The following is a 26,224-nucleotide window of genomic DNA, read 5'->3' on the forward strand; positions in this document are numbered from 1 at the left end:
CCCTCCCCCGTTCATGCTCTGTCTCTCTCTGTCCCAAAAATATATAAACGTTGGAAAAGAAAAAAAAAAGAATATTTAAAAAAAAAAAAAAAAAAAAAGACCCTGCAGGCACCAAAGGCCTTTCATCAATAGGGGACAGAGGCACACCCAGAAGGAAGTTAACTTTGCTGCCTTTAGCGGTGCTACACTATTGATTCTGCAAACTATACAGGCATGGGACTGTTTTTCAGGTTCAGGGGGCTTCAGACAGCGTGGAGAGATTCTACTACAGTGGAGGGGGGCAGATCTATGCAGGGGCAGGTCCTTTAAGACATCAGGTTTTGAATCCCAGCCGCGTGCCAAAGAAAAAAGCAGGAGAGTTGTAGCACTGGGCAAGCTGACTGTCTTTGCCATTCTGTGATGGCTGCTAGAACAGTGAGAGCTGTGAGATCACCTGTCCAGGGATGAGAGATTGGGGTGGCACCATTTTCCCCCAAGACAAATACAGTATAACTTCAGAGAGCAACACAATGGCCCCCAATGGAGGCCACACACCCCCCACCTCCCCCATCACCCCACCCTCCCCCACCATGTGCCTGGCAACTGCTTATTTACTGGGACAAGACTTACTCTGAGCCAACACAGCAGGTGTCTCCTCTAGAGGACTAGCACAGCCAGCACCCCCCATGCACCAAGTGTACTGAAAATCGAGTGCTTCAAAATGATACCTGTAGTTCTGGTGAAAATAGGACAAAGGTTAATTCTTTTTTTTTTTTCCTATTTTTTCTTTCTTCTTACTTTTTTCTTTTGGAATCAGGCTCATAGTTTCTTGTTTGTTTTTTTCATTTCCTTTTCTCTCTCCCTCTCTTTTTGGATCAGGCCTTTTTATTCTTTTCTTTCTCTTTCTTTTTTCCCCTTTTCTTTGGAAAAACCATAAGTTCTTGATTCTCTGTTTGGTTTTTCTTATTGTTGTTCCCTTTCCTGTTCTCTTTTTTTGGGTTCTTTCCCCCCTTTTTCCAGGCTTACTTCAAAAAAACGAATCAAAGCACACCTAGTTAAAGGTCCAAACAGTCCCCACTGCAATCAAGGATGAGCTCTGCAGTAGACTGACTGGTGGGAAAGAGCAGTGAAAACACAACAGCAGAGTGCACACAGCATATACCAGAAACACTTCCTGAAGGGCCAGGCCCCGGACAGTGTATGACTCTCAGAAGTACACTCAGGTGCAGGGAACATAACAAGCTTTTAAAACATGTAAAAGACAGAAACTTAACCAAAAGGACCAGACAAAGGAATTCAATCCAAAAGAAAGGTCAAGAAGAAATCACAGCCAGGGACCTACTCAACACAGATATAAGCAAAATATTTGAACAAGAATTTAGAACAACAGTAATATGACTAATAGGTGGGCTTGAAAAAAGCACAGAAGACATCAGACAACCCTTGCTACAGAGATCAAAGACCTAAAAACTAGTCAGGCTGAAATAAAAAAATGCTACAACTGAGAGGCAATACTGACTGGATACAGTCACAACAAGGGTTGAAGAAGCAGAGGAAAGAAAAGTGATACGGAAGATAACATTATGGAAAATAATGAAGCTGAAAAGAAGAGGGGGACGAAATTATTAGATCACAAGGGGGAGACTTAGAGAACTTAGTGATTCCATAAACAAAACAATATCCATATCATAGAAGTCCCAGAAGAAGAGTGGGAAAAAGGGACAGAAAGTTTATTTGAACAAATTATAGCTGACAACTTCCCTAATCTGGGGAAGGAAACAGACATCCAAGTCCCAGAGGCACAGAGAACTCCCCTCAAAATCAACAAAAACAAGTCAGCACCATGACATATCATAATGAAACCTGCAAAATACAAAGAAAGAATTCAGAAAATAGCCAGGGACAAAAGGCCCTTAACCTACAAGAATAGACATATAAGGTTAGCAGTAGACCTGTCCACTGAAACTTGGCAGGCCAGAAGGAAGTGGTAGAAAATATTCAATGTGCTGAATGGGAAAAAATATGCAGTCAAGAATTCTTTATCCAACAAGCCTGTCACTCAGAATAGATGGAGTTTCCCAGACAAACAAAAGCTAAAGGAGTCCATAACCATTAATGCAGCTCTGCAAGAAAGAGACTCCGTGAGTGGAGAAAAATAAAAAGAAGACCAAAGCAACAAAAACTACAAAGAATTAGAGAACATTACCAGAAACAACATCTCTACAGGTAAGAATGGTAAATTCATCTTTCAACAATATTTCTTTTTTTTTTAAGCCAAGTATTTTTATTTAATACATTCTAATCAAATAGTAACAGCAGTAAATAAACACTTTGAAAAACAGGCAGGTATCCCCCTATCTCTGGAAGAAAATTAAGTTGAAGTATTCTACCTGGTCACACAATTCAAGGACAACTTGGAAATTTCTAAAGCCATTTCCCAAAAGTCAATGGCAACAGGTTGGGATACAGCTACTTCAAAGGATAAAATGCCTGTATCTACATGGTTTTATTAACAGGGATTGAGTTGCATCTGTAGAGCACAACCTTCTTGTCTTTAGCCTTAAAGGAAAAAACAAAGTCTTTTCCATTTGCACCAGTTTGAAATATTTCTGAAATAAGGCTCCCTTAAAATGGATTACTATGGTACTCATTCACATGAGAGAGTTCATATATGTAGTAAAAAGTCAAATTCAGGATTTCGTGGTCACTTTTTTGGCTGATTTGGTTAACTGCATAAAAAGAAGGATAAATACTCACAAGCAGTATCTGTTTAACGAAACACCTAGGTACATCCAGAACGCAAAAACAGAAAATGTCCTCAAGTAGACTCTGATCACCAGGCATGTGAAATTAAAGCTAAGCCTGCATCAGTTTGTTGCTTCTACTTCTTCAGTGGTCCTGCATGGAGTTCTCTCTCTACTACCAGGGCCTGGGCCTTCCACCTAACAAACAGAAACCTGGGGAAGGCAAGGCATTCTGATAAAACGTTCCTTCAGCCTCCACTTGCGGCATTTTGCTTTCAACTTAAAAGGATCTGCTGGTCTTGGTCAGCCTTAGGAAGGCAAGCATCACTCAGGTGAAAACATTTGGAGAAACTTTAAATACCTAGCTACCTCCTCACACATTTAAATTAGATGGACTTCAGCTGTTTTTAGAATTCCGAATAGTTATCCAGAGTAGTGACTCAAGTTTTGGTTCTTTTATTTTTTATTTTATTTATTTTTTTAACATAGCTGCATTCGGAGATACTTTATAGGAGGCATGTTTAGAAAAAGAGAAACACTTATACCTGGAATTTATATTCTTCCAAGTAATCTTTTAGTCTTGTTGGTAAAGGCAGTCCCCAGATGATACTGGTGGATCTCCATAACGGAGAGTCTACAGAGATGGTGCAGAGGTAGGGCTGATGTGTAGAGCGGTTTGGTCAGATAAACGTGAACGGTGTCGTTCGAGGGCGCTTCTGGACCTGTCCGCTTATCCTTGCATATCTGAACATAGTAGTCGATCAGATTAACCACAGTGTCAAACTGTTTAAACTTGGACTTGAGACATATGATATACAGTCCAACCTGAATTTCCCATCTTGGTATTCCATTCGCAGATTAGTTGGTCCAGCTGATCTTTTAACAGATATTTTTAGTAGGTGGTCTGAACGAGAGCTATCTCTAATCAAGAAAGTTCTTTCTGGTGCCTTTTTAAATTTCTCCTTGGCTTCATTAACAGTCATACTTCCCCAGTACCAACCTGTTTGACTGCGTTCCTATAGAGCCTTCACCAGACGTGCCGCCTCCGGGGACGGCTCTTCCGCGGACCCTGAGGTCCCACACTGGCTCTGCGTCCCTTCCACTCCATTCCCAGAGGACTCAAGGCACCGTAGGGTCATGGGAAAGGGGTCAGCGCAGCAAAAACAAGTAGCTGCCCATGCCGGGACCAGAGAGGGGCACGCGTCCTTCTTGGAAGTCAGTGAGAACCCCAAAACGAGTCTCTGGGCAGTATCTGAATTGGTGGAGGGGGAGGGGATGTGGAGCTTCTGGTTTTTCCTCCCCAGATCAAAGGTGGACGGATGGCAAAGTCCCCCTCAGGCGCGGTCACGCACAGTTTGCCGGCTCTGACTGCTGAAGGGGTGCCCTTACCTATGCACTCAGGTGGTGCTGGACAGCCAACCTCAGTGCCTGCAGTCCCAAGAGCTCTCCTCTTGGCGATTTCCCCCGCAGGGCTAGCGCCACAGGGAGGGAAAAACAGATCCCAAATTTCGATAACCATTTTTCTTTGAAATACTATTCTATTGCATCTTCTCAAAAGCTTGAAAGGTCAATGGCCACTTTCAGTTGAAGCAGGGGCTCATCTTTCAACAATATTTCTGAATGTAAATGGACCAAATGCTCTAATCAAAAGACACAGGGTATCAGAATGGATTAAAAAACAAAATTCATCATGGATAAAGATGTGGTGTGTACACACACACACACACACACACACACACAAAATGGAGTATTACTCGGCAATCAAAAGGAATGACATCTTGCCATTTGCAACTACATGGATGGAACTAGAGGATATTACGCTATGTGAACTTAGAGAAAGACAAATATCATATGACTTCACTCATATGAGGACTTTAAGACACAGAACAGATGATCATAAGGGAAGGGGAGCAAAAATAACATAAAAACAGGGAAGGGACAAAACATAAGAGATTCTTAAATATGGAGAACAAACAGAGGGTTACTGGAGGGGTTATGGGAGGGGGTATGGGCTAAATGGGTAAGGGGCATTAAGAAATCTACTCCTGAAATCATTGTTGCACTATACACTAACTAATTTGGATGTAAACTAAAAAAATAAAATTTAAAAAGAAAAAAAAAAACAAAACCCACAAAATTCATCTATATGCTGCCTACAAGAGCCTCATTTTATATCTAAAGACACCTGCAGATTGAAAATGAGGGGAGGGAGAACGATCTATCATGCTAATGGATGTCAAAAGAAAGCTGAAATAGCCATACTCATATCATACAGACTAGATTTTAAAACAGTCTCTATTAAGAGAGGAAGAAGGGCATACATCATAATTAAGGGGTCTATCCATCAAGAAGAGCTAACAATTGTAAATATTTATGCCTCCAAATTGGAAACACCCAAATATATAAAAGAATTAAAAACAAACATAAAGAAACTCACTGAGGGGCAGCTGGGTAGCTCAGTTGCTTAAGTGTCCAACTTCAGGTTAGGTCATGATCTCATGGTTTGTGAGCTTGAGCCCCATGTTGGGCTCTGTGCAGACAGCTCAGAGCCTGCAGCCTACTTGAGATTCTCTGTATCCCTATCCCTGCCCTCCCCTGCTCACCCTCTGTCTCTCTCTGTCTCTGTCTCTCTCTCTCAAAAATAAACATTAAAGAAAGAAAGAAAGAAAGAAAGAAAGAAAGAAAGAAAGAGGAAGAAAGAAAGAAACTCACTGATAGTAATGCCATAATAGTAGGGGACATTAATACCCCAATTACAACAACAGATCATCTAAGCAGAATTTCCACAAGGAAACAATGGCTTTGAAAGACACACTGAATCAAGTGGACTTAAAAGATACATTCAGAACATTTCATCCTAAAGCAGAATATACATTCTTTTCGAGTGCACATGGAACAGTCTCCAGAACAGATCACATACTGGGTGACAAATTAGCCTTCAACAAGTACAAAAAGACAGATCCTACCATGCATATTTTCAGATCACAATGCTATGAAACTTAAAATCAATCACAAGAAAAAATTTGGAAAGCCCTCAAATACATGGAGGTTAAAGAACATCCTACTAAAGAATGAATGGGTTAACCAAGAAATTAAAGAAGAAATTAAAACAAAACAAAACATGGAAGCAAATGAAAATGAAAACACAACAGTCCAAACCCTTTGGGATGCAGCAAAGGCAGTCCTAAGAGGAAAATGCATTGCAATTGAGGCCCATCTCAAGAAGCAAGAAAGGTCCCAAATACAAAACCTAACCTTACACCTAAAGGAACTAGAAGAACAGCAAGCAAAGCTAACACCAGCAGAAGAGAATAAAACAAAGATAAGAGCAGAAATAAATGACATGGAAACAACAACAAAAACAGTAGAACAGATCAATGAAACTAAATGCTGGTTCTTTGAAAGAATAAACAAAATTGATAACCCCCTAGCCAGACTTCTCAAAAAGAAAAGAGAAAGGACCCAAATAGATAGTCATGAATGAAGAAGAGAGATATCACAACCAACACCACAGAAATACAATCATAAAACAATACTATGAAAAATTATATGCCAACAAACTGGGCAATCTGGAATAAATGGACAAATTCCTAGAAACTCACACACTACCAAAACTGAAACAGGAAGAAATAAAAATTTTGAACAGACCTATAACCAGCAAAGAAATTGAATCAGTTATCAAAAATCTCCAAACAGATAAGAATCCTGGACCAGATGGCTTCCCAGAGGCATTCTACCATTGATTTAAAGAAGAGTTAATACCTATTCTTCTCAAACTGTTGCATAAATAGAAATGGAAGGAAAGCTTCTAAGCTCATTCTATGAAGTCAGCATCACCTTGATTCCAAAACCAAAGACCCCACTAAAAAGGAGAATTACAGGCCAATATCACTGATGAAACTGGATGTAAAATTTCTCAACTAGAAAATTGAATCCCATAGTACGTTAAAAGAATTATTCACCAGGACCAAGTGGGATTTATTCCTGGGCTGCAGAGTTGGTTCAATATCCAAAAACCAATCAATGTGATACATCACATTAATAAAAGAAAGGATAAGAACCATATAATCCTCTCAACAGATGCAGAAAAAGCATTTGACAAAGTAGGCATCCTTTCTTGATAAAAACCCTCAAGATAGTGGGAACAGAAGGAACATATATCAACATCATAAAGTCCAGGTAGGAAAGACCCATAGCTAATATCATCCTCAATGGGGAAAAATGAGAGCTTTGGCCCTAAGGTCAGGAACACAACAGGGATGTCCACTCTAAACACTGTTGTTCAAAATAGTACTGGAAGTCCTAGCGTCAGCAATCAGACAACAAAAAGAAATAAAAGACATATAATTTGGCAAGGAAGAAGTCAAACTTTCACTCTTTGCAGATGACACAATACTCGACGCGTAAGTCCCAAAAGACTCCACCAAAAATCTGCTAAAACTAATACATGAATTTAGTAAAGTCATAGGATATAAAATCAACATACAGAAATTGGTTGTATTTCTATATACCAATAATTAAGCAGCAGAAAGAGAAATCAAGGAACTGATCCCATTTACAACTGCACCAAAGACCCTAAGATAACTAGTAATAAACCTAACCAAAGAGGTAAAAGATCTGAAAACTGAAAACTATAGAAAGCTTATAAAAGAAATTGAAGAGGGGCACCTGGATGGCTCAATCGGTTAAGCATCTGACTTCGGCTCAAGTCATGATCTCATGGTTCGTGAGTTTGAGCCCCATCTTGGGCTCTGTGCTGACAGCTCAGAGCCTGGAGCCTGCTTCAGATTCTGTGTCTCCTTCTCTCTCTCTGCCCCTCCCCACTCGCACTGTCTGTTTGTCTCTCTCTCTCTCTCTCAAAAATAAATAAACATTAAAAAAAATTTTAAGAAACTACAGAAAACACAAAGAAAATGGAGAAACATTCCATGCTCATGAACTAGAAAATTAAATATTGTTAAAATGTCTATACCACCCAAAGTAATCTGTACATTCAATGCAATCCCAGAATTCTTCACAGAGCCAGAATAAACCATCTAAAACTTATATGGAACCACAAAAGACCTCAAATATCCAAAGTAATGTTGAAAAGAAAACCAAGCTGGAGGCATCACAATTCTGGACTTCAAGCTGTATTACAAAGCTATAATCATCAAAACAGCATGGTACTGATACAAAAACAGACACATAGATCAATGGAACAGAATACAGAACCCAGAAATGGACCCAGAACCTATATAGCAAACTAATCCTCCACAAAGCAGGAAAGAATACTCAATAGAAAAAAGACGGTCTCTTCAGCAAATGATACTGGGAGAACTGGACAGCAACATGCAGAAGAATGAAACTGAACACTTTCTTACCACCATACACAGAAATAAATTCAAAACGGATGAAAGACCTAAATGTCAGACAAGAAATCATCTAAATCCCACAGGAGAAAACAGGCAGCAATCTCTTTGACCTCAGCCACAGCAACTTCTTACTAGACATATCTCCAAAGGCAAGGGAAACAAAAGCAAAAATGAACTACTAGGACCTCATCAAAATAAAAAGCTTCTGCACAGCGAAGGAAACAATCAGTAAAACTAAAAGGCAACTGATGGAATGGGAGAAGATATTTGCAAATGGCATATCAGAAAAAGGGTTGGGATCCAAAATCTACAAAGAACTTCTCAAACTCAACACCCAAAAAATAAATAATCCAGTGAAGAAATGGGCAGAAGACATGAATAGACACTTTTCCAAAGAAGACATCCAAATGGCTAAGAGACACATGAAAAGATGCTCAACACTCATCATCAAAGAAATAGAAATCAAAATCACAATGAGATACCACCTTACACTTGTTAAAAGGGCTAAAATGAACAACTCAGGACCCAAGAGATGTTGGTAAGGATGCAGAGAATGGAGAACACTTTTGCACTGTTGGTGGGAATGAAGACTGGTACAGCCACTTTGGAAAACAGTATGCCGGTCCCTCAAAAAATTAAAAATAGAACTACTCCACGATCCAGAAATTGCACTACTAAGTATTTATCCAAAGGATACAAAATGCTGATTTAAAGTGGCACATGTTATAGCAGTGCTATCAACAATAGCCAAATTATGGAAAGAGCCCAAATGCCCATCAACAGATCAATGGTTAAAGAAGATGTGGCGTGTGCATATATATATATATATGTATATATATATATATATATATATATATATTCCGTTGTGTATATATATATATATGTATATATGTACATACATGTATATGTATATGTATATGTATATATAAATTGCATTGTGTGTGTGTGTGTATATATATATATATACATATATGGAATGTTACTTGGCAGTGGAATATTGGCAATCAAAAAGAATGAAATCTTGCTATTTGCAACAACATGGATGGAAGTAGAGTGTATTATGCTAAGTGAAGTCAAAGATAAATACATGATTTCACTCATAGGTGGAATTTAAGAAACACAACAGATGAACATAAGTGAAGGGAAAAAAAAGATAAAAACAAGAGAGGGAGGCAAACCATAAAAGACTATTAAACACAGAGAATAAACTAAGGTTGCTGGGAGGGAGGTGGGTGGGGGTATGGGCTAAATGGGTGATGGGTATTAAGGAGTGCACTTGTTGAGATGAGCACTGGGTGTTATATGGAAGTTATGAATTACTGGGTTCTACTGATACCAATACTATACTGTATGTTAACTAACTTCATTTAAATTTAAAAAAATGAATAAGTTATAGAAACTTGATGTACAACACAGTAATTATAGTTAATAATACTGTATTACACACTTGAAAGTTACTAGAGAGAAGATCTTAAATGTTCTCACAAAATGGTAATTATATGAAGTGATACAGGTATTAGCTAACACTATGGTGGTAATCATTTTGCAATATATGAGTATATAAAATCAGCATGTTGTACACTTTAAACTTTCATAATATTATATGTCAATTGTATCTCCATAAAGCTGAGAAGAAAAACTATACTAATTATGCTGGGATAACAAGACATGTAAAAATAAACAGAGGGGCATCTAGGTGGCTCAGTCAGTTAAGCATCCGACTCCTGATTTCTGCTCAGGTCATGGTCCCAAGGTTTCATGAGTTCTAGTCCTATGTCAAGCTCTGTGTGCCAAGTGTGAAGAGCCTGCTTGGGATTCTCTGTCTCCCTCTCTCTCTGGCCCTTCCCCACTCATGCTCTATCTCTCTCAAAATAAATAAACTTTAAAAATAATAAATAAATACATACATACATACTTACCAAGGACCAACTATGTGCAAAGTGACTAAGGACTCAAGAGTAAATAAGATAAACATAGTCTCTGCATTCTTGGAGTTTGGAGTCTACTAATTATTAATTAATTTCACTCTGTCTTATAGGAAAGAGACTTAGGCAAGGATCAGATCATTCATGATCCTACAGGCCACAATAAAAAGTTTGAGTTTAATCTAAATGTAATGAGGAGTGTGACATGACAAGATAGATGATTTAAATTCACCAAGTATATCAGGAATCACAGACTTTTTTTTATTATTTTGTAGAGTTAACATTGATTAGACTTAGAGATTCCATCCCAAAAAAAAGCAGCAGCAACAATGATACACAGCAATGATTTTCAAAGTTTTGTCAAAAGGAATAGCACTTTTATTTTTTAATAAAACATTTCTTGGGACACCTGGGTGGCTCAGTCAGTTAAACGTCCGACTCTTCATTTCAGTTCATGATCTCACAGTTCATGAGCTTGAGCCCCATGTCAGGCTCTGTGCTGACAGCAGGGACCTGCTTGGGATTCTCTCTCTCCCTTTCTCTGCCCTTCCCCCATTTGCACATGTGCCCTCTCTCTCCCTCTCATTCTCTCTCTCAAAATAAATAAACATTAAAAAACCATTTCTTATGCCACATTAAATTGAAACATTAGTAATGGAGCCACTTTAAGATGGCCTGATTTCATACTATGTCACCTCCTTCAGTTCTTTCAGGAAAAGAGTATGGAAACACAGCTACAGAATTAAGAACATTCGCCTAGAAATCAGAAGGTTTGTCCTAGTCCTGACAATGACTTCACAACAAAGTAACTTTGTGCAAGTCGTTTAAAGTCTTCAGTCTCAACTTCTCCTTTATTAAAAGAGAGATAAATCTGACATGCTTACCACACACAATAGTAGTGTGGATCAAAAGTGACAGTGTTGGGGGCATCTAGGTGGCTCAGTCAGTTGAGTGTCAGATTTCAGCTCAGGTCATGATCTCATCTCAGGTCATGATCTCACGGTTCGTAAGTTCAAGTCCTGAATTGGGCTTGTTGCTGTCAATGCAGAGCCTGCTTCAGATCCTCTGTTCCCCTCTTTTTCTGCCCCTCCCCTGCTCACATGTACCTGCTCTCTCTCTCCCTCTCTCTCAAAAATAAATAAAAGATTAGAAAAAAAGAAAAAAGTGATAATGTTGAAGGGGGAGGGTTGTCACCAACCAGACTATCAACTGGAAACTACATATTTTATTGCTTAGGAAATAAATTCTTTTTGCTTGATTGATGTCCAAATCATATTGAACAATTAAGGCCCCCAAGCATGAATTAAGTTTTGCAAAAGGTCAAGGCAATTTATAAACTGGTAGATGTGGGGGTACCTGGCTGGCTCAGTTGGCAGAATATGCAACTCTTGATCTTGGGGTTGTGAGTTTGAACCCCACATTGGGTAAAGAGATCACTTAATAAAATCTGAAAGAAAGAAAGAAAGAAAGAAAGAAAGAAAGAAAGAAAGAAAGAAAAGAAAGGAAATTGGTAGGTGTGGCATTAAACAGAAACCATACATTTACTGAATCCTATGAGGTCCCATGCAATGTTATAACCAATTGCAAATAACCAAATTTGGTTTTTAATGGAAAATGTTATTTATCTTTTAATTAGTGAGTTACAAAAAGTCAATGAGTTAATAAAAGAGTAAATAATATCTCTCTTAGATTTCTCAATGCTTTCAACACATTAAACTTATTTACTTCCTATAAATCACTGAGTTAGGTTGTATTTGTCCTTAAATATTTCATCTGAACTATCCTAGCTTCAGATACGTTAGATTCTCTCTTTTTAAGAGGAGATAGTAGGTGATGGGCATTGAGGAGGGCACCTGTTGGGATGACCACTGGGTGTTGTATGGAAACCAATCTGACAATAAATAATTCTTTAAAAAAAAAAGGAAAAAAGAAATACCTCAAAGAAATTCTCAAGCAGTTAGACAATGCAAAATAACAAATCTCCAATGCAGTAGTTATAGAGACTGTGTGTGTGTGTGTGTGTGTGTGTGTGTGTGTGTGTGTGTATACATGCATATAAACGTGGATGGCAAGTTGGATAGACCTATGGGGCTGGAGTTGTAGAAATGGGGCATGAAAGTAGATAAGAACAAATGAATGAGTGAATGAATGTGAATTAGATAGCAGAAAGGCCTGAGATGGACCAAAGATGATACTGTGCCACAAACTGAGGAATATTATTAACTTGGACCTCTATAATTATGGCCAAAATTAAAAAATGCACAGTTACAGAGATAAATGCACCAAATCTTATAATTTAAAATATCAAATTCTAAATGAATGATTGGCTCAATATTATCAATCTTTGTTTTTAAAAGATTTTTTAAAAAGGGTAATAGTTTTAGAAAATATAGGTACATAAAATAAATGTTGATAGTCATGAGAGAGACACCAAAAAAAAAAAAAAAAAAAGAAAAAAAAGACTGGCTTTTTCCATGGGTTGGTTGTTTTTTAGTTGAGTGAGATGTTGTATTCCTGTTCTGTCACATGAAAAGGCATCAAAATTAACTTGGCATCACCAAACTATACAACACCTACCAAGTACACACTTTTCAGTGTATTTGAAAACAAATGCCTTACTCTCACTATTGAAAAACAGCCACAGAATAATTGTATATTTTTGAAAGAGAGAGAGAGAGAGCACACCAGTGCATGGGGGAGGAGCAGAGGGGGAGGGAGAGAGAAAATCTCAAACAGGCTCCACACTCAGTGCAGAGCCCAACTCAGGCTGGTTCTCACAATAGTAAGATCATGACCTGAGCTTAAATCAAGAGTTGGTTACTTAAATGACTGAGCCACCCAGGCACCCCCAAATAATTGTATTTTTAAAAGACATTTTACAGAGGTTTCTGGGTGGCTTAGTGGGTTAAGCAACCAGCTCTTGGTTTTGGCTCGGGTCTTGATCTCAGGGGTTTGTGGGATCAAGCCTTCCCACCCTGCACTGACAGCTAGGAGCCTTCTGAAGATTCTCTCTCTCCCTCTTTGCCCCTCTCCCATATATGCGTGCATTCTCTCTCTTTCAAAATAAATAAACTTAAAAAAAAAAAAAAGACATTTCACATAGTCAAAAACCTGTAATTCTAAAAGTGCGCGAGCTTATTTGAATTTTATCTCTATTGAAAAGTGTACTTCTGGGGCGCCTGGGTGGCGCAGTCGGTTAAGCGTCCGACTTCAGCCAGGTCACGATCTTGCGGTCCGTGAGTTCGAACCCCGCGTCGGGCTCTGGGCTGATGGCTCAGAGCCTGGAGCCTGCTTCTGATTCTGTGTCTCCCCCTCTCTCTGCCCCTCCCCCACTCACTCTCTCTGTCTCTCTCTCAAAAACAAATAAAACTTTAAAATAAATAAATAAATAAACAAACATTTAAAAAGAGAGAGAGAGACAATGAATGATAATTAACTATATATGCTAGTCAATGATGCAGGCACTTTACAAGCACTTACTCCCCTCATTGTATAAATGAGAATCAAGTCCCAGAGAAGTTGAATTACTTCCTTGATGTTAAAATGCTAATCCAGGGGGCGCCTGGGTGGCGCAGTCGGTTGGGCGTCCGACTTCGGCCAGGTCACGATCTCGCGGTCCGTGCGTTCGGGCCCCGCGTCGGGCTCTGGGCTGATGGCTCAGAGCCTGGAGCCTGTTTCGGATTCTGTGTCTCCCTCTCTCTCTGCCCCTCCCCCGTTCATGCTCTGTCTCTCTCTGTCCCCAAAATAAATAGACGTTGAAAAAAAAAAAATTAAAAAAAAAAAAAAAAAAGTGTACTTCTCATTCAGAGTGACAAACTGAAATACACTTATTCCGTGCTACCACAATTCTCATTTGTAGCTTATCTTTTAACTTTCTATCATTGACTAGATTTTTTAAAGAAAAACAATCTTCTGATAGTAAAGAAAAAAAAAAACTAGATTTTTTATAGCTCAGGCCAAAACTAGTAGAAACTCAGGTTACTCTTAAGCAATAAAATTTCAGTAGTTTCACTTTGGATGACAAACTAAAATAGTGAACATTTTACATCCTGTTATTCTTCACTGAAAATGTATTTAATAAACAAAAATGAAATCGCTTCTAACTAGTATTTTTGCATGTGGTAAAAAAAAATACATAACATAAAATTTACATCTTAACCATCTTTAAGTGTACAGTAAGTAGTATTGAGTATATTCACATGGTTGTGAAACATCTCCAGAATATTTTCATCTAGTAACACTGAAATTTTATATCCATTAAAAAACAAATGTTTGATGGAAAAAGTGTTCACATATATTCTATAAATACTGAAATGTATGACCTTAAGTTTCTAACTGCTTAATCCTCAGATTCTTTGTGGATGAAACAGTGTAACATCTACCTCATTCGGACTGCAAGATGATGATGAAGTCATTACTTTAATATCTTATTTTCCTTAGGTCATTCAAGTATGTTAATAGTTTATTAAGAAATTATACATTAACCCTTTACCTTTTTTAGATGACCAGATTTTAAAAGTAATGATTGATATTTTCATAGAGTATAATTATTGCCTTAAAGAAGTAATCACAACAGTCCAGGTGATTGCAAAGCCAAATGAATCTTTGGCAATATCCTATGGAAAAGTATCTTTACTTATGCCAAGCAAGGGTGAAAGATTTCCTGGCTGCCTTAAATAAGCTTCAGGCAGTAATGCTTATCCATTTCAAGTGTTCCAGTAACCATTCCAGTAAAGAACTTTAAAAAATAGAAAGTCATCTACCTTATCCAAACACAGTTCAGTTAACGTGATTTTTTTCCATTTCTAGGTTTCAACACATCTATAGAAGAAACCATCATCCAAGTTAGAACATATCCTTTCCCCTTCCTTTAGAAACAATGAACCAGTTATTTGTAGATTACTTGGGAGGGATAATATCCACGACTTTGCTTCTCTCCTCCCTGTTGGTTCTATGTAACTTGGGAAGATGATAAGATAAAACCCAAAACAGAATTTTCTTATATTACAACATTAATTTAAATAGAAAAATGAGAAGTTCTATCTTCAAGGATTTAAAACTGGTTCCAAAAGATCGTCTTTGAGGGGTGCTGGGTGAGCATCGGATTCTTGATTTCAAGGTCATGATCTCATGCTTCCTGGGTTCGAGACCTGAGTCAGGCTTGGGCTCTGCACTCTGTACCAAGCCTGCTTGGGATTCTCTCTCTCTCCCTCTCTCACTGTCCCTCACTGGCTCACATTCAGCCCCCCAGCTTTCTACCCTCCTCCCCACAAGTAAATAAACTTAAAAAAATGGTCTTTGATTTGATCTTATGTCAAATCAAGATTATCTCTGATATCATTCATTTATGTGAATTAGAAAGTCTTAATAGTAATCCTTACAAAGCTACATCAAAAGTAGAAAAACATAATCAGAACCATAATATAAAATTATTTTAAACAAGAACATCCAAAAATCAATGATATATGATGTTAAACCATTTGGCTCTTCAATTTTTTCTTAATTCTTTTTTCTCAGTTTGTAAATATGAAAACATAATTCTCTTTTTTCAAAATAAAGTGGTAATCCATGACCCATAGTATGGATAAATACTATATAAACGTATTAAAAATTACTGGCCTTTATGGAACAAAGTTATAATTTATATTCTGGAATTCAACACATGCAATAAATACTGATGCCAATGTACTCTGTAAGTTTACTCTTAGTATCTTGTAAATAATGTGCTTAATTTTTAATTTAATTTTTAAAAAAATACTTTTACTTTTACATGTTCAACTTCCTATCAAAACTCTACCAAGATTAAATGGAATCTCTCAAACTTAATTTTTTGAACTAATCTCTACATCACGATCTACCAGAAGAAATGACAACTTGCTTGTTTTTCCTGTTTTGTTGCTTTTTATAAGAACTTCCCTTTTTACAGGTACAATAAATTACATATACAAATAAATAAAAGCAAAACAAGCAATCTGAACACTGTCAAACCACAAAGCTGCTTTTGGCATAAAGCTCTGCAGCCTGGTTACTTTGAAAGATTCATATATAAGAAACCCTGACTACAGGTAAAATTGAGTTTTATGCAGATACACCTATCACTAAAATAGAATATCTTATGCCCTTTGTAGTTAAAAAAAAAAAAAAAAAAAAAAAAAAGCACTCCCTCCAGTCAGCTATTTTAGCAGCCTAGTACATTGCTATAAGTTATCTCTTGTCATTTTAGACAATTAGGAAACAGCACATTCAAAAAGCATTCAACTTCTGCCTTTAAAAAAGTTAAATGAATAATTCTCTCATAACTGGAAGAAAAGAGGTCTTAGAAAGTAATTCTAAATTATAAGACCCTCCAATTTGGATCAAAATATTTAAATTTCTAAAATATTCTAATAAACTTGTTAAAATTGTAGCCTTCTTTGTCAAGCAAAATAAATACATCTAGAATCTCCCAATAATAGACAAAGGTCTTCCTGAGTTCATTTTAATGTCAAACAACAAGATAAAAATACTATCAATCAGCAAGATAAAATACTATCAGTCACCAACACAATATATACAATATATATATATATAGATAGATAGATATATATATATATACACACACACACACATATATATGTGTATATATGTGTGTGTGTATATATATATATATCTAGATATAGATATAGATATAGATATAGATATAGATATCTAAACACCCCAACAATCTCAGTATTCCATTGAATGAAAAATGTAACTTGGAAGTCAGCCAGAGGAGAACTAGTCATATAGTAGTAGACATAGAGGGAATAGAGAGGGCTCCCATGACTTTCAGACATCAGAAAAATGAGTCTCCTTTGCTCATAATAAATTATGATTATAGGGATCCCCACCAATACATCAACAGCTGGAAGAGAAGGTCAGAAACCCCCAATTCAGCCACACAAGTAGTAATTCATTAGACTTAAAACTGAAATATTCTCACTGATAAGCTATATATTTCACATAATATCAGTTTATTAGAATTTACCTAAAGTAGACTATTTTATTTAAAATCAAACAAGTTCAAGAATTGTCCTTTATAGTGTCTTCCAACTTTGCTAATGGATCTTATTTGTTAAGAAATCTAAGTAATTATTAACCCTAGATTTTTACTGATTCCTTTCCTCTTTCTATATAACTCATTCTGATCTGCCCAAATGTCACAATTTTAGGCAGCATTTGCCAGTAGCAATATAGCTTAGGAAACTGAAAGATCTCCCAAAGCATGTGACAGTGGCTATATTTTGTCAGAATAGGGCCTGAGCCAAAATCAAGTCAGACGCTCAACTGACTGAGCCACCCAGGGCCCCAAGAATGACATTTTCTGATTAGAATTGATAATTTAGACTATTTTATTTGGGCTAAAGCTACTTAAATGAGTTGGTAGATAACACGGAGAAGCAAAATCCTGTTACTTTTTACCTGTACCTGTTACTTTGCCTTTATAATTTCTTCAACACATAGGTAAAAAGATCATTGTTTAATTTATGTATTACTTCCACAATAACCGTAAGCAAGAAAAAAAATGTAATAAAATAGACAACATAGCAAAGCATCTCAAAGCCATCTTTAATAATTTAAAGGCCTGGTAAACCTAAAATAAGATATTTTTCACCTTGGTTTTTGTTTAGTTCAATGCAAGCATCTCCCTCCCTCAACTGTATTTTAAATGACAGCAGGCTACTACTACACAACATAAGTAACTTACATATTTCAAAGTTCCTAGCCTTGGCAAGAGGAGAAGCAAAACAGATAATAAGAAGTATATCCATAGTATAAATTCTTACTATGCACCATATAAGCAACCAACCAGCAAAGGTAAATGGACTTACTACAGAGCCCCATGAATTTAAGTAGATTTTTCTATATTTAATAAGCACTTATAAAGAAAACATTCAAAGATGGTAGGCTATACAATCTTTAAGCCAGGACCATCATTGCCTCTCCAGTCAATAATTGGTTACTTTCTAATTCATATCAAGACCACTGCCCTTACTGGAAGATCTTTCAAATAAATGCCACTTTATTCAAGTTCCCACAAGAAAAATCAAATTGACCTGCATATGTTCTTCATTGTTGATTTTACCTGAATGCAAGCATTGCTATATTAACGACCAAGGGAAAGTACTTTGGGATTTTGCTTAGAACAGCAATGGTTGTAAACTTTAATTCATCTCATGCTGGATGTTGTGAATTATATAAAATACATATTGACAAAACTTAATATATCTTTTAACTATATAACAAAAAAATAAATAACAACCCTAATCCTATCAGTTACATTTCAAACCTCTAAGAAAACAGTAATGAGATTTATGTAAAAGGCAATTACGCTATTAATGATATGTTACACAGGACTTATTCTAACTTATACTTTAAAAATTAACTGAAGGTGTGCCTGGGTGGCTCAGTCGCTTGAGCGTCTGACTTCAGTTCAGGTCATGATCTCACAGTTTGTGAGTTCAGGCCCCGCATGGGGCTCTGTGCTGACAGCTCAGAGCCTGGAGCCTGTCAGATTGTGTGTGTGTGTCTCTCTCTCTCTGCCCCTCCCCCGCTCACGCTCTGTCTCCCTCTGTATCAAAAATTAAAAAATAAAATAAAATAAATAAAAATTAACTGAAATATACTTTTAAATAAGTAATAATATGGAATTAGTGTTTTACAAATATTTCACAACATATTTTGTAAACTTGCCTGTTGACAGTGCAAAAGTGTTACAAATTTTATTGTGAAATGTTACATAAAAATGGAAGATCAATAATAAACCATACTTCATATCATTTCAATATGTCCATTGCTTTCCTCTGAGCTTACGTTTGTCCTGTTAAAACTAACAAAACATATTTATCAACTCATCTGTGCGTTATTACATCTGGGTAAAATGGAATTGACATTTTTTAACATCTCGGACGACTTATTTCCTGTTTTCACAAGGGTAGAGAGTAAACTCTGTTCAAGTTACTTCCCTGCTTAAAAACCTTACAGTGAGGGGCACCTGAGTGTCTCTGTCTGTTAAGCAGCTGACCTCAGCTCAGGTCATGACTTCACCTCAGGTTATGATCTCACCGTTAGTGAGGGTCAGCCTTGCACTGCTGTCAGCACAGAGCCTGCTTCAGATCCTTTCCCTCTCTCTGCCCCTCTCCCACTCATTTACACTCACACATGTTTTCTCTCTCTCTCTCTCTCTCTCAAAAATAAAGTAAAAAACCTTATAGTGGATCCCAAATAGCCTCAGGATGAACACAGAATTGTTAGCCTAGCTTTCAGAAGCTTGCCTTAGCTGATCAATGTAGCTTCCCCCACCTCTCCAAAATCACCCCTCCCCACCCACACAACTACAGTACTAATGAAACTTTGTTTCTAGAAAACTTCTTTACAAGATGACAGAATCAAATAGCGTCCCCCTACTAACACCCGCACATACAAAATTAGCCAAGTAAAAAATCTCAATCTTTCTGTACTTAGTCTTTTCTCTGCTTCCTTTCTCAAGCGAGGCTGTCCACATTTGATGTCTCCACCTTCCTTCTTTATATTCAATTCCTTAAAACACTGCATGTTAGCTTAGGTCCACTCCAGTGAAACTATTCTCCCTAAATTCACAGATAATCTCTTATTCTACAAATTGGACCCTCGTTTAACCTCCTCATTCATTCTACTATATAGCTGGCATAACTCAGTAACTCAGGCCTCCATTCACCAAAGTCCCCTTCCTTGACCTCTGTGACACCAGTCCTTAGGAGTTTCCCTCTCATCTCCTTGGTATTCCTTTTCAGTCTACCTCAAATTCCTCTTCCACTTGTCCCTTAAATATTCCCTAAAGTTCCATCTGTGGTCTCTTCACACTTTCTCCCTGGACATTCCCATGAAGGATGATTTCATTCCCGTCCCACAGCTTTAACTGATTATACTAGTGAAGAAAATTAGGCTATGTATAAGGAAGAAAACCAATTTCTGCTGCTAAATGTTGAGGGGCTGAGGGTTCACAGTACGTGTGCAGCTTCTGGGGTGCTGGTGGTTTTTTCTTGATGTGGGTATTTGGTCATGCTGGTGTGTTCAGTTAGTGAAAATTCATCAACCTATACACATATGATATGGGCACTTTTCTTGCATGAATGTCATACTTCAATAAAGTTTTTTTTCGGGTGGGGGGCACAAGTGAATGAGGGACAGAGAGAGAAGAAGAGGAAGAAAGACAGAACTGGGGCTCACCCAAAGCAGGGCTCATGCTTACCCCAAGGGGGGCTTGAACTCATGAACCATGAGATCATGACCTGAGCCAAAGTTGGATGCTTAACCCACTAAGCCACCCAAGCACCCCTAAAGTTTTTTTTTTTTTTTTTTAAGAGACAAAGAATGAGCTATACCTGAGTTCAGATTCCTGGTTTGACATGTGTGACTTGGCTAACTTACTTATCTTATTAAAGCTTTAGTTCCCTCATCAAAATGGAGATAATACTACCAACTTCACAGCACTGGTTAAAGAATGACATAAAATATAAACAAAGGTGTCTGGCACAATGCTTGAAACACAGGTACCTTATGCTTACAACTGTTACTTCTCTTTCCCCATCCTTTCTTGATTTTGTACCTCCAGCCTAGAAACCTCCCTACACTCCCAGCCCAGCTCAAGAACGACACATCTGATTTCCTCTGAATATGCTCCATCTCTAGGTATGAATGGCACCTCAAACTGAACTCATCATCTTCTTCCTTACACCTCCTATCTGTTGTTCCTTCTATAGTCCCTCCAAGGCTATGAATGAAACTTCTATCCATAATTACAGCCATCTTAAAAATTCTAATGTTTTCACATTTAAGTCACCAAGCCCTCTGTATTCTAAAATTTTTTTTTTTCAACGTTTATTTATTTTTGGGACAGAGAGAGACAGAGTATGAACGGGGGAGGGGCAGAGAGAGAGGGAGACACAGAATTGGAAACAGGCTCCAGGCTCTGAGCCATCAGCCCAGAGCCTGACGCGGGGCTCGAACTCATGGACCGCGAGATCGTGACCTGGCTGAAGTCGGACGCTCAACCGACTGCGCCACCCAGGCACCCCCTCTGTATTCTATATCCTAAGACATCTGCTGGACTGCCACTAGGGTAGAAACATGATGTGTTATTACCACGGCTTACTTATTACAATAGCTTTCTAACATTTCTGTCTCACCCTTTACCCCACCTTCCATATTACTTCCAGAATGATTCTTCTAAAATGTACCTCAGATGATGTCACTTTTCTGCTTAAAATTGCTTCTCTCTCAGGTCAAGCTGTCATTCAAGGTCATTCTTGAAATAGCTCCTGTTTAACTAGCCAGACATATCTGGCAGCCTATCTTACACCTATTCTACAGCATATCCAGTCATACCAAACTTTCTTATAGTTCACCGAATATAGCGTACTCCTTAATACTTTCCTGCTTCTGTACGTGTTTCTCTCACTTCCTAGAATACTCTTTACTCTGTGCCCCCATTGAACTCAAATGTGGCTAATGCTTATTTCTTGTTTAATAAACATCCTCTTAGGAATATCTCCTGAGAATATCATAGCCCTATGCTGGATTCATGCCTCTTTTCAGAATTCCCATGCACCTTCTACATACGCATAGTGCTTGTTTCCTAGCAAGGTAACATGAGTTCCTTCATGTGATTGCTTCAGCTGCACATAAACTTAAAAAAAAAAAAACAACAAAAAAACGGGACCAATAGTTGAGTCCCATCTGGAAAGTAAAGTCCTGGTGGGCAGAGACTGCATTGTTATTCAGATCTGATTCAGGAGGATCAAGGTAAGCTGACAAAGAGAGACAGTTAACATTTCTTTCATTTTTTTTTTTAAGTTTATTTATTTATTTTGAGAAAGGAGGAGAGCAAGAGCATGTGAGCTTGAGGGGGTTAGGGGCAGAAAAGGAGAGAAAGAATCCCAAGTAGGTTCCACACTGTCAGTGCAGAGCCTAATGCGGGGCTGGATCTTATGAACCATGAGATCAAGACCTGAGATGAAACCAAGAGTCAGACGCTTAACCGACTGAGCCACTCAAGCACCCCAAACAGATCTACTCTCTACCCTTTCTGTCCTGCTGTGACCTAAGAGGCTGATCTCTAAAGAGTATATTATCTCATTTCCCTTGCCATTTGGACTCCAGTTGGGTTCTACAGAAAGGAGGCATCAGCTTATCAGATGGCAGGAATAGAGAGAAGATCTCTTCCCTGCTGGGCCTTCAGCCTCTATTTACAGGGGGTTTGACAGCGGCTGTGGCCCTCTTCATAAAATCTCAGGTCCAGGAGGGTGGTCTTCCTGCAATGACCATAGCACTCACCAGATTGTGGTAGTCTGCCCCCTTTCCCCTTCAAAACTAAGAGGGGTAGGGGCGCCTGGGTGGCTCAGTCGGTTAAGCGTCCGACTTCAGCTCAGGTCACAACCTCGCGGTCCGTGGGTTTGAGCCCCACCTAGGGCTCTGAGCTGATGGCTCAAAGCCTGGAGCCTGCTTCTGGTTCTGTGTCTCCCTCTCTCTCTGCCCCTCCCCCGTTCATGCTCTGTCTCTCTCTGTCTCAAAAATGAATAAACGTTAAAAAAAAATTTTTTTTTTTTAAAAAAGAACTAAGAGGGGTAAAGCTTCCCTTGTTGCTAACTCCTGGGTGTCCCTCCATCCCTGGTGGGTTTTAATCTTAAACATACTTGCTTTAAACTCTGTCTGGTTTTCCTATTGAAGGAGCAATCCTGCTGGGGATCGAGCTAATACAAACACAGAAATATTTGGCAACTAACAATATTTGCCAATACTTGCTATGAGTTCTCTGGCTAATGATATACTCATCCTATGGAAAAGCATCAGCACCCTTTAATGTTTAATACAGACTTGCCTACACTCAAATCTTTTTGGTCCTGAATTTATAAATCCAACTCACTTAATTGACCCAGCACCAATTTGAATTCAAAATGAATTATTAAGTCATTTCCCAAGATGAACTACCTAAAAACTATTCCCACTATATACACATACACACACATATATATTGTGTGCATGTAATGTATTCGATGGTAAGAAACTTCACTTAAGTTTTTTCATTACAGTATTTCTAAATGAAAGAATAACCATATCAGTCTCTCAGTTTAAATCAAGATTTTAAAAATGCTAATTGAAATACTTTTAATAGCTTCATAATAACTACTACTGCTTAAATGCACTGAATAAAGCATAATCATCACATAATTTTAATCCAGTTATAAATGACAAGCAGCTCATGATGCTGTAAAAAAATGAACAAAGGAAATGTTTCTATTTTTCTAATATTTAGTACTATAGAAATGTACTATAGTACTATAGTACTAGACTCAGTATGGTTGTACTGTTGCTCCTAGAGCACATGGAACTTTCCAGATGCCCTAGCCAAAAAAACAAACAAAAAACCAACAAATCATATGCTGGTTGGAAGACTCATAATTAGAGAAGAAAGTTTTTTTTGAGACATTACATATTCCTCAACTGTTTATTTCTGACTGTAAAATTTACTAAGGAAAGCAATTTATGCCAGATTACTTCACCTCTACATACAACAAGAATGGAGAAAATGCTTTACCTGAAATTATAACCTGAGCGCCTAATTGGCATCTTCCTCTGACAAGCATTACATTCAAGTTGTTAAATCTCAGATACCACATAAAGAATTTGGATCTATCTGTGGAGTACTTTTGGTAGCTATATAATTCTGCCCACCTTTTTGGCAGATGTAAAACGCTTTCCTTAACGTCTCTCTTTTCTATTGCATCCCACCCCAACTAAAAATGATGGATATATGAGAAGAGAACTAACCCAACTCCCTCCCACTCCCCACCCTCACAACTCCCATTATTTTTCCCATTATTAAGCAATGAAACACTCAGGCAAAATGGTTAAAATTGGCACTGAAGGAAGAAATCTGAATTTGAATCCAGACGATGCAACTTACTAAGGCCTTGGACAAAGTATATAACTTCACTGAGACTCTGTTCATATGTAAAATGAAAATTATACCTACTTCATGAAGGTGCTAAGGATTTAACCAAAAAAAAACAAAAAAAAAACAAAAAAAACAAAAACAAAAAAAGCCAGACACAAAAAGACAAATATTGCATGGTTCCACTCATACACGTACCTACAGTAGTCAAATTCATGTGACAAAAAATAGAATGGTGGTTGCCAGAGGCTGGTGGAAGGGGAAGTGGGTAGTTATTTAATAGGTACAGAGTTTCAGTTTGGGGCGATGAAAAAGTTCTAGAGGTGGATGGTGGTGATGGTTGCATAACAATGTGAACATGCCATTAAAACGTACACCTAAAACTTGTTAAAATGGTAAATTTTATGTTGTACTATTTTATCACAATAAAAAAACAACAACAAGGGAATAGTCTATCATTAATCCATATCAAGACTTTCCCTTCCTTATTACAGAGGTTCCCTTTCCCTATTGCTATTCCAGCTCGCCAAATCAAAACTAACTGGTAAAGGAATAGAGAAGAGTTCCTTGATCAAAGAGCCTAAACGTTCATAAATTAGAAATCCAACCTACCCCAAATTCCAAACCAACTTCCATAACAAAAGCATAAGGATTCAAACCAAAATCAGATTTTATTTATAATGTAGCATTCTTGGAGTTAAATAATTGTGTAAGATTGTGTTTAACTCATACTATAACAATATTTTTCATTTAACCAAACTACTGACATATACTTTCAACTATTATCTAATCCATGATTCTAGGTTTCATCAAACCCATACATAAGCCTTCTTTTTTTTTTTTTTTTTTTTTTAATTTTTTTTTCAACGTTTTATTTATTTTTGGGACAGAGAGAGACAGAGCATGAACGGGGGAGGGGCAGAGAGAGAGGGAGACACAGAATCAGAAACAGGCTCCAGGCTCTGAGCCATCAGCCCAGAGCCTGACGCGGGGCTCGAACTCACGGACCGTGAGATCGTGACCTGGCTGAAGTCGGAGCTTAACCGACTGCGCCACCCAGGCGCCCCAAGCCTTCTTAAAATATACATTAATCTCTCATTTTAAAAGAGGTAGCCATAGTATAATAAAAGAAACACTGACCCTGGAACCAAAAGAAAATCTAAATATGCCTCACTTCTCCCACATCTCTATTACCCTACCTGAGTAAGAATTTCTACCTATAAATATCAAGAGTCAATGAGAATTATCATCTATTTCACAGAATTATTATGAGACTTCAATAAAATAATGTATATTAAAATACCTTGAAACTATAAAGTATAATTCTGTTTATATTATTAAATTTGTTGAAATAACAAGGAGATTATTCTCCTTATTAATTAAAAATTCATATTAAAAATTCATATTAAAAATACACACATTTCTCTGAGTAATACAATAGGTAGTCTCCTATAGTCCTGAAATTCACAAAATGACCACTAAATTCCCACATTATAGAAAACTCTTCTTTAGAAATTACCTCACAATACTGGTACCAAATATTAGAATATTGAAAAGAAAATAAACCAGATATAGTGACATCCTGTTATGATATTTTTATAATTGGTTACATCCTGAATCCATTTATTCCAAATACCTAATCAGAATTCCAAGCACTATGCTAAGCAGTAGGAATACACCTGAGAAGATGACACTGTGGCTCTTGGCCTCAGAGAGGTTCCAATCTAACCTGGAGAGGAGACATTAAACAAAACATCATACAAATAATTCATTAATTTATGATGGATGTGAAAAGGAAAAGGAGAGGTTGCATAAATAAGAGGGTCTAATCCAACCTGGGAAATTTATGAGAAATAATTACACCAGTTGTACCATCCTTTGCCAAAACGATAGGTTTTAAGTGTTTAATAAATCTTTGCTATTTCTATCAACATTATTATAAAAGCCATACACTCCACTGTTCTTATTAGAACAAGTACATCCCTGCGTGCAGGAAATGAAAGACCGTCAATCTTATTAGCTAGGAAAGCCCAGAAAAACTAGACCCACCATGCAATTCCTCAGTAAAAAACAAAGCCAGGCTCTAGGAAGCAGTAGTTCTTTTTCCAAATTTGACTAATATTTTATAAATCTTTGATTAATTATGCTGATGCTAAAAGATTTCCTCAATTATTAGACCTATCTGAAATGCTCTAACCCTTAAACTTCTCATGACTGATACTTTAAATATTACTCAGGAACCTACTTAAATGTCTCCTTCTCTAAGAACCT

At 37.5% G+C, this 26,224-nt stretch overlaps 1 protein-coding gene and 1 pseudogene across 5 annotated transcripts in view; both read right to left on the reverse strand.

Annotated features, from left to right (window-relative positions):
* The window catches only part of SSBP2 (single stranded DNA binding protein 2), a 313,722-nt gene that overhangs the window by 278,402 nt on the left and 9,096 nt on the right, over positions 1 to 26,224 (reverse strand). The window lies entirely within an intron of this gene.
* On the reverse strand, positions 3,001 to 4,442 carry LOC123607898 (annotated as a pseudogene).

Source organism: Leopardus geoffroyi, chromosome A1 (genome assembly GCF_018350155.1).
Source record: "Leopardus geoffroyi isolate Oge1 chromosome A1, O.geoffroyi_Oge1_pat1.0, whole genome shotgun sequence".
Classification (NCBI taxonomy): Eukaryota; Metazoa; Chordata; class Mammalia; order Carnivora; family Felidae; genus Leopardus; species Leopardus geoffroyi.